Source organism: Thalia democratica, chromosome 4 (genome assembly GCF_965202585.1).
Source record: "Thalia democratica chromosome 4, ktThaDemo2.hap1.1, whole genome shotgun sequence".
Classification (NCBI taxonomy): domain Eukaryota; kingdom Metazoa; phylum Chordata; class Thaliacea; order Salpida; family Salpidae; genus Thalia; species Thalia democratica.
Genome location: NC_139168.1, coordinates 64,036,491 through 64,047,331, shown reverse-complemented (window position 1 = coordinate 64,047,331; position 10,841 = coordinate 64,036,491). Strand labels below are relative to the sequence as shown.

The 10,841-nt window shown below is 24.7% G+C and overlaps 1 pseudogene; it reads right to left on the bottom strand.

The window, feature by feature from the left end:
* Positions 1-9,740: 9,740 nt before the first annotated feature.
* On the bottom strand, positions 9,741-10,566 carry LOC145833536 (transcription initiation factor IIA subunit 2 pseudogene; annotated as a pseudogene).
* Positions 10,567-10,841: the final 275 nt, after the last annotated feature.

Here is a 10,841-nt window from a genome sequence, read left to right as displayed (position 1 = left end):
ATGTCAAATTTTTTATTAAGGATGTGTTCTTCACATAAAAATTTCATTATAAGTTTAAGCAGTTAATTCTCATTCTGATTTAAACATTCCCAAAGTATTATTCTTTTAGAATTAAATGTTTTGATAACAGGCAAAATAATTTCTAATCAATAAAGTTTTTTTTTTACAAGTTCTTAATAAATTTATTATTGTTTGTATCTGTTCTTTGTTTAAAATATGTTCAATAATTGTCATTCCTATTTTGTATAGAGTAGTTCTAAATGTTATTTAGTATCAGCATTTATTGTTTTTAAGTTAACATTGTGAATATTTATTTTGTATGGTCTATGATTTGGTTTGTAAATATACTATAACTGTACTGTTTACTATTTAAGGAACCTAAATCCAAGGGTCATATTTCCCAATGCAGAACTTTTTTGAAACTAAGTAGAAACCCTGATATTGGCCTTGTTTAAAAAGTAGTTTTTGATTAATAAGTATTTATGAAATAGCAACTTACCCAATATATTTATAAGTAGTTTTTCCTATACATTTAGTTTTACATTTATAAAAATGTACTTTGTTTTAAAATCTATTGAAATTGCTAGTGGAAATTAAAATAAGTTTTGCAGATATTTGTGATTTACATAGTAGAAACCTGCTAAATTTAGGATTTTTGCTTGCAATTGAAGTATTAAAACTAGTTTAATACTAACTACTAATAGAAACTAATTAAAAAAAGTACTATGTTATAATATGGCATCAGAATAAATTATAATACTTATATTATAGTACTATAATTTATATTACTATTAACAAGGTTGCCACTTTACCTGGAAACCTTGAATTTGACAATTAAATGGAATTTGAGAAATTATGAAAAAACCTGGAATTTTGAACAAAAATCACAAAAAAAAACCTGGAAAATCATATAATTTTAACAATTTTCACATGTTCAGTAGTAAAATTTCAGTTTTACTCAAAAAATGTACCATAATTTTTTTTGATTAAAATACATACTTAAATTAGCTTACAGTATCTTTTCAATGTTATTATGCTTTTCAACACAGTTTTTTAAACTTAACTTTAAACTAAAAATAGAACCAAAAATGTGTGCTTTTAAAAACCTGAAATAAATTTGGAAAACCTGGAAAAGTTTTTGAAAAAGATAGGTGGCAACCATGTATTAAGACCATTTTGTATAAAGTAGATAGTGTACAGTTAGTATAAGCCTGGCAGAGTTTCTAAACATTCAGGCTAGTTTTTTGTAAAAATAAACCTAACTTAACTTTTCTTATAAGAGTTTGAGTTGATTCAGTTTTAAATATAATGGTTTTTTATAAGTATTTTTCTTTCATCGCAAAATTATTTTTCATAGACATTTCTAAAAAGTTAATCATTATGTGATAAAAACTTACAGTTTGGCTATCAAACTAATAGTTAATAACTACCAGTGCTATATTTTTGCTCACTTTATCTCATTCATTATTTAAATTTTAGTAAGGTCCGCCAGAAACTTTTATAGCCAAACTGAGTTATATATAAAGGTCTGCTATATCCTGGGCTAATATATAGTCACTCAGGTTTTTTTTTGCTTCAAGGAATAGCAACTCTGTAATAAAGTTTACCTTATTTTAGTACGACACATAAACTTTATTGAAAGTTGACTACTTGATTTAAAATAGTTTGTAAGTAAAAGAAATGTTTTATTTATGTTAGCAAATAAAAAAAAGTTTTTAAACTAAGCTAACAAAACACATCAGTATTTAGAAATGTTGCGATAAACGCAAGTTTTTCGAAAATACTTTAGTTTTTTTACTATTTTCGAAAAAAAAACTGCTTATATGTATATATATTTAGGTATTCTATAAGTGTGTAAGGTGTTAGCGTTAATTCATAAAAGACTAAGGTTGACGCAGGTATGCTTTTAACAATAAAAATATAAAACTTAAAAAAGTATGCAAAAATAAATTACAAAACTATTAAGTACAACTAAGTGTTTTTAATTGCTAAAGTTTTTAAACTTTTTAGAAGCTTTATCAGAAATAATGTTAAAAAGTATTTAGAAAGAAAAAGCCTTTTTTAAAGTAAGTTGTAGCTAAGTATGCTAAAACTACAGCTTTAAATGTAAAATTGATTTAAAATAGAAATAAACTTATAAAAATCAAATATAGTTCAGGACCTGAACTTCAGGTGTCTAAATAAATTATACAGATGAATTTAAATATTTTCTTGAACCTTAGTATGTAAAGACAAATTAATAAAACAGTACTATTATTTTAACTGTACATTAGGGTGCATCTGTTGCCGTGATCTCAGAATTTTGTTTAGCTTAGTTATTATATAAAAGCAATTCACAAAAATAGACAGCACAAGAACAGTTAGCTTCGTTAAAGCAGAAAACTTATGCTCTTTTCGTTATGTTATAAGATAAACGAGGGGAGGTCATTTTTTTAAGTTAGCTTTATTTTGTAGAGTTTTATCTAAGCTAAAAGTTTCTTTTTACAGTTTCTTTTTTTAAAGCTTATTGTTTAGTATATGAACAACCAAAGTTTGTAATTTCATTGGTTTCTTATAGTAAAAGCAGACTAAAAAAGCAAAAAAAAAACTACTTTAGTTAAAATTTATCTTCTCCTAGAAGATATATGAAATTTAGGTTTTGTGAAGTTAAGAGTTTCTTGTCTGCAATTGCATTTTACTTGTTGAATGTCTAATTAAACAAAATGGCTCAAAATTGACTTATTAAGATACGAAGAGTAGAGGTAAAAATGGTTTATTTAAAAAGGTCCTACTAAAACAAATTAACAAAAATGGCTCCAGCAAAAAACAAGATAATTTATTCTAAGTTAGTTAGTTCAAGTGACACTACAGTACAGAGTTCCCAAACACTTAGTATAATTTGGACAGTTTGAATTTTTATAAACTTCAGGATAATTCAGTCTAGTTAAAAGTTATTTCTAAAACTTTGGATGACCCGAGTTTTATTAAAAGTTTTGGTTTTTAAGTTTAAAAAATTTTAATTTAGTTTAATTTAGTTATATAAAAAAGAAATCAGAATTACTTTGGACAGTTTAATAGGTCTCTCACGGATTTTTTTACTCAAAGTATATACATATAAGTTGATTATCTTTGGTTATTATAAATGTTATAATGATTATTTTTAAACATAGAAAAATATTTCTTATTGTATTATAGGTTTTATTCATTTCCGTGATGTTTTTTAATAAGTATTTTTTTTGTCCTAGCTTTAAGTTTTTTATTACAGTTATTCTAAATAAGCCTTTTTTTTTTTAAATATTGACAACCAAAGTTTGTAATTTCATTATTTTCTTATAGTAGAAACAAAGTAAAAGACCAAAAAGAGACTACTTTTATGTACTAACTAATTTTTAATATGTTTGGGTAAGGAGGGTTAGGGTTTAGGGTATAAATATTGAAAAAAAAAAATCAAATTGATGATTCAGCATATTTTAGGGGAAAATGTACTGACAAAAGTGGCTTCAACAAAAAAAATATTTTAAGTTAGTTAGTTCATGTGACACTACACTGTAAAGAGTTCCTACACACTTAGTATACTTTTGACAGTTTGAATTTTTATAAGGTTCAGGATAACTCAGTCTAGTTTAAAGTTATTTCTAAAATTTTGAATGACCCGAGTTTTATTAAAAGTTTTGGCTTTTGATATTATTAAAAAATTTGTTTAATTTTTTTAGGCATTAAAAAAAAACTACTTACAACAGTTTAATAGGTCTCTCACGGATTTTTTACTCAAAGAATATAAGTATAATTTTGATGATTCTTTTTAGACATTAAAAGTTTATTTCTTTTTGTAGTATAGGTTTTACTCATTTGCGTGATGTTAGTTAATAAGAATACCAAAAATATTTATAATGGCCAAAAATAACAAACTTATACTTATATTCTTTGAGTAAAAATAATTCGTGAGGGAACTTTTTAATATGTCTTAAAGTAATTTTTAGTTTTTTGAATTACCTAAATAAATTAAAAAAACTTTTTGAAATTATCAAAAACTAAAACTTTTAATAAAACTCGGATCATTGTTAAATAATGGTTTAAATTATTTGACTTGTAAAAGTGTTTCAAATATAGATTTTGTTTTTAATGAAAGTTGAAGAAGTTTTTTTAACAAGTTTTAAAAGGTAACTTAAAATTCTTCAGCAATAGTTTATGCAAAAATATACAAACTTTATTTAAGTGGTTTAGTTAGGTACTAGTATTTTAATAGTTTAATCAATGTATTTAGATAGTTTAGATAAACTTAAACAAATAGAAAAATATATTAAGCTTAGTTTACATAAAATATAAGTTTTTAACGAAAGTATAATAAGCTCAAATTTTTTGAAAATAAATAAAAGTGTTTATTATTTGGAACTATTAACTTATATAGATTTTAAATTGTTACAAAATTGTTACAAACCTTAGCGGTAGACAATGAAAAAAAAGTTACTATAAAAATGTTAGCTAATTTAAATAAATGCTTATCTATGCTTTGATAAAACTGATTAATATAATATAAAGAAAGAATAAAACTATCAACTGTAAATAAGCTAATTAAGCTTGTTTGTATTAAACGTACAATTATCTGACTAGTTTGTATTCGTAGATAGTAAAATTGATTAAACATAAACTCTTAATACAGTTAATTTAATTTTTGTTAAACTATGCTATTGAAAAAAAGTAATTGTGAAATAAAAATTGTTCAGATTAAAGAAAGTAAGAACCTTGCGTAGACCAAAATAATATTTTACAATACAAAATCACATACAAGCCATATTTTTTTTACTTCTAACTTAATTGTAGCGTATATATATTTAAAGCTATATAGTACTATTTTAAACAGTATCTTAAAGTAAAATCAAAAAGTAATTATGTCCGAGCAAACTTCTAATAACAACAATGAACTTCTGAAAGAATCAGTAGGCTACGAAAATATTCCGACGGAACCCAATGAGGACGATTGGAGTGATTTTTCAGAGACCTCCGATGCAGAAAGTGACAAATTTGAAAACTTGAACGATATATTTGGCTCACCAGCAACAAACTTTAGTTATGATCACCGACAAGTTTATGAAGATGAGATCTCTTCAGATAGGAGTTCAAATGGTGTATCAACTGGTAGTGATGGTTTTTTTGAGAGAAGCTTCGGAAACCCCTGCATCTCCACTAATCAAAAGTTATCAGCAAAGGTTAGATTTAAAATTGGTATAAACTAATATTGTCTTTTAAATAGTTAACTAAGCAACGATTGATAGTCCGTTTTGGTAAATTTTTTGTTTACTTTAAATTTGAGCTTACTCAAATTTTCAGCCCTTCAAAGCCTAGTTTTTGAAATAAAAGTCAATATAATATGTAAATTTATTACAACAAAGTATATAAATGGTCTGCTGCTGTATTTTTTTTTAATTAATAGTTAGCCTTAATATAGTTTTGTTTTAAGTTTCAATTAAAGTAGGAATAAACCACTTTAAAACTAACAGGTAACATCTGTAGAAAACGTTGTCACATTAGATTCTTTAGAATGTGCTGAAGAATTACAAGTTTATAGAAAAAGCGTTACAGCTGTTCACAGCAATACGGCTTTATTTAGGAGCAACTCTCTTGACAGTGAAGAAGAGGGAAGCTGGAGTGATCTTTCAGAGAAATCTGATGCTAAAAGTGACCAATTTGAAAACTTGAATGACATTTGCGGCTCACCCACGACAAATTTCAGTGATAGTTTATTTGAGGAGAAACTCCAAAACCCCTTTGAAATATTTTGTCCTAAGAAAGAAACAATGGTTTGTTAGATTTAATGATTGTCAAGGTTTTATTAGTTTTGTTTTACTGATTGTTTCAAGCAGAAAATCTCAAACTTGTAAAAAATTTGTCTTGACTTCAGTCACTCGTATAAATGCTTAGTTATTCTATGAAGCAACATTTAACTTTAAAGTGTAACTTATTGACTTTGAAATTTTACAGGTGAAATTTGCAGAAGACCTTGTCACGTTAGCAGTAGAAGACCCACTGGAATATGCAGAAGAATTGCGGGTGTATAGAAAAAGCGACATTGCCAGAATCATGGCAGATAAGCAGCGGTTTAAGAACAGAATATCTCGGGTAGGCGGGCAGATAAGTCACGTGTTCAAGTGTGACCACCGAAAGAAGGTCTGGGAAAGAATAATCAGCTCAAACAATAATTGAAAAGCTTTTACTAGAAGAAGTAGTACATTATATTTAGGCAATATAGGCAAATAAAATTCTTTTTTAATATTCGAAATTGCGTTTTTGAAAAGTTTTAATATTTTTTGTTTCAACTGCACAATTTTTTGTATTATGAACTTTTTTGTTGTTTATGTACGTAGGTCTTCCGTTATATAAACGTCGTTTTTAGTTTTTGCTGCCTATAATTTACGTATTTACGCATAGAAATACATTTTTTGAAAAAAACTGATAGATTTAACTAAAAAATGTGATACTAAGCTTATGATATTTCTTTTATTAAGTAAATAGTCTTAGTATTAAACTAACACTAGTACTGATTACATTGATAAATTTTAAGATAGTTTACACTTAAATAATAAATTAAACTTATTTGGTACTACAGCTAAAAGTCTGCAAGACTAGAAATTTTAATTAAAACTAATCAAAATGAACAAAAAAAATATAATTTTTTAAGTGTTTAGTTCATTTATTGGTACTGAAAGGATATTAGTTTTTAAGCTTTTTTTTCAAATTTTAAACGATCGAAGCCGAAATTTGTTTATAAAAATAAATGCATTTACAAAGAAAATGTTAAATCCTAACTGGTCTTCAAAATTTTGAAAGCTGATTTTATTTTACCTAAGAACAAAGTTGCTGCTTAACATACTAAAACTATAACTCATGCCGTAAGATAATAAGTTACTTACATAGCTACAATGGTTAGTATTTGATCAATTAAATTATGTAGCAGTCAAGGATTTAGTTAAAATTTCTTAAAAAGTTAGTTTTGCACGCGTTTTAAACTAACAAGTGATTTTATGAATTAATATTAGTTTAAGATAAAGCAGAACTATATATAAAGTTTGCTTATATTTCTAATTATTGATTATAATGATGAGAAGCTTTGACATTTTCATCTTTATTATTATTATTTAAATAAGCCTCTTAGTTCACACTAAATTGAGTAATATTTTTTAGTTAAAAAAAATAACTATGTATAGAAAATTTCACATGAAAATAGGTAATAAAAGTATCATTACTTAAACTTAAGAAAATTATGTATAATAGAAATAAAAAATAATTAAAACTTGTTAAATCGTTTGAATATATATAGTGTTTTCTCTTAATGTAATAAACGAATTTTAGCCACCTCCAGGTAAAAATGTAAATAAAAATTTATTTATATGTCTCATATATACTAACATTCGCATGAATAATAGTATTGTGTACAACTAAAAATAAAAATACTACTCTTTGTTTTTGATTATGAAACAAAAGTATAAAAGCCTAATCTAGAATAAAAACGAATGGATTGAAATTAAAAAAATATTTTATAAAGCAGCTTCGGATATTTAATGGTTATCTTTTGATTAATTCTTATAAAAGCTTGCAAACCTTTGATATTAGTTTTAAAACTATAAAGCTGTGTCAATTCTAGAAATTTGTTCAAATTATATTATACCGTAACTTTTTACTTTGTAAATAAATTTAGATTTTTTTATTTTTGTATTTATTTAGTTTGTAAAATATATAAGTTGAATTTGCGATCTTGGTAGTTTTATTTTCTTTTTTATGTTTTTAACATTTGTGAGACTTAAATAATAAAGTATTTTATAAACAAGCTATTAGGTAGTTGGATAAATGTGGAATTTTAATAAATACATAATTTAAAGGTTTAAAGTTAAATTTTAGCTAATTTAAAAAACTAATTAAACGCATAAGTTCATAACTTATAAAAAAATTTAACAAACTATTTAAATAAATGATAAAAATGTTCATGAATCTGTCAATGTAAGAAATATTAAAGTTTTGTTCTTCCATAAATTTATGTTCCAAATATAGTTAAATCATCTAAAAAACCATTTATTGAAAAAAAAACAATTACTCATATGGAATAATAATGGTAGAATTGTAACTACTTTTTTTACTTGACTAAAGAAAGTTTAGATAAAAATATTTTCATATTATAAACTTAAACTGCCAATGGAAAGAATTTACTTTCGAAGAATTAAAAAACAAATTATTAAAATACAGCTAATTTTTTTTTATTGTTTTTATATTTTGTAAAAATATAGTTCAATTTTAAGTATTTAAACTTAATAAACTAATATGTCTCTAACCTTTTAAGAAAAAATATTTATCTGAAGACATTGTTAATTTGGTTAAGCTATTGTTTTTACGATAAAATTTCGATAAGTACATACTTATGTTAGTAAATACAGTAAAAAATCAATACTGACCATCGTTTGCAGTACTTTCATTACTGACTTATTTTGCATGGCTGTTTTAATCTTGAAAAACCGCTCATTGAATAAAAAGCACAAACTTGTATATTTGTGTTAACATTCAGGCTTCTAAATTTAACAATTTTTCTTTTGTTGTTTATTAAAACTAAAAAAGTTAGGATATCGTTTATAAGCTTTAGTTTTTATTTTATTCATTACCATTTCGTTAGTTTTTTAATAACATTTCTAAATTGATGACGCCACATAGCGACAAACTGCAGCATCAAGTCTAACGCGGTTTTTAAAACAATTACCTTTTTTTGTAAAAATTTTCAATTCGGGTTTTAATCACATTACTAGTGTTGTTATTAATAATTCTATCATTTTTATTGGCTACTATAATTTTTTACGTACCTACAGTCTGCAGAAGCCTTTTTGCTAAACAATAAAGCCCACAAGATTTTTTTAACTACGCCGGAACCCATAAAAACTGACTCGAGAATAATATTCTTTATATGTGTTTTATATTGAAAAGGTGTTTTCTTTGGCATGATTTATAATCATTGAGTTTTTACAAGCGACTTATCAAAGAAATTAAAGAAAATCAGAAGCACTTTATAAAAAATGCGTAATATTTATACTAGTTGGGATATGATGATATCTATGTTTATTTCTTTATACTATCTCGAAAATATTGATCTGAACAAACTAGTTAAAGTGTCAAAAACATAAATTTAAATACAGGTCACTTTTTTAATAAAGATATAACATTTAGGAATTATTTTTTTTTTCAATTTAGTATGCTACCTAATAATTATTAGATTTTTCAGTAAACTCATAAAATATAATATAAAAGTATTATTGACTCGAGTTTTAAACGTACCTGTAGTTCATACACTGTGTAAAACATTTAAGCTACATAATACTTTATATACTAACACAATAAATTTATGATACTGTTTAAAATATTTTTGTTGTTGTCTGAAAGTTTAAAAGAGACAATAGTGTTGGACATAAATGTTTGTAGTTTATTTCATAAGGTATAAAACAGTACTTTTGTAAACAAAATTAGTGTGTAAAACATTAAGTAAACATGGTTTGTTTTAAAAACAAAATGTAATAAACCAAGGACATAGTTTTTAATTCAATTTTTTTTTGTAAATTTCTACTAAATTGTAATATTTTTTACGACCTTAAAAAAAAACAATTAAGTATAAACATAAAGACCAATATAAAAATAACATAATCATGCCTAGTTATCCAGACAAATTACCTAACAAAAAACGAAATTTCGAGGGAGACTGTTATAATTTTCAATAATTTTCTTTTAGTAGACTACTTTGAATTTTCCTTTGCTTCACAAGCAACTATTTTGACCTTATCACATTTAATTAATCTATTTCTACTACTTCCAGTTTCGTACACTCCATCTTCTATAAGAAGAGTCCAAACATTATCGCACGACCTATACGACTTTAGAACTCCGTTGAAAGTTACTCTGTTTCTTATTTTGTTATTCAAAGCCTGAAAAAATAAAACACTTTAATTCTAGTTTAAAGTTATATAAAAAGTGCTTTATTTTTTCAGAACAGCCAATTATGGTAAGAAAACTGCAAATAAGTTTCATTTTCAATACAAAAAATAAAAACTTGTTTATCATTAAACTTTATACTTCTAAAAGATTAATTCATTTTTGGTTTAAAAACCAAACTGCTTTGAAAATTACTTACGAGAATTTTATCAAATTTACTTAAATGTTATGCCATATAAAGCGTTTTGCCTACAATTAACATCGTTAAAAATAATTTTAATTGTATAATTACTTTAGCCTATATATACTAATAAACTAGACTTTTGAACAATGTTAACTTTGATGTTAACTAATGAAAATTTTTCACACGAGGAACAATAATTTCCAAAAATTAATTACTGATATAAGTTTAGTTTAACAAGGGAAATTTTAACATGACCAAGAAATGCTTTTATTTAATTAAAACTAAATAAAAAATAACACACATGCAACCTTGTTGATAGATTTGTCAAACTCTTGCAAAACTTCCATTGCAACTTTTGGTGTAATGGCCTGCTGTTAAAGAAGTTCATCCAGTGTTTCTTGCAGATAGCTTCCCACTGTAGTGCCACGGTATAACTGGTAACTCATAATGAATACTTCTAATTTAAATTTTTGTTTTAACAATTAATAATTATTTACATAAAGAAAAATTTTAATTATTGAATCAATAAATAGAATATTAATATTTTATAATATACACACCACGCATAATTAAGTTTTAAATTTATTTAAGAACAATTTGTTACCATGTGTTGGTCAGATACACTTACTTTTTACTATAGTATTATTTAATAAACTCAAATTGGTATAAAAGTTTAATTTGTAGTAACCCATCTTTTTATAAGACAAGCAACAATAAAAAC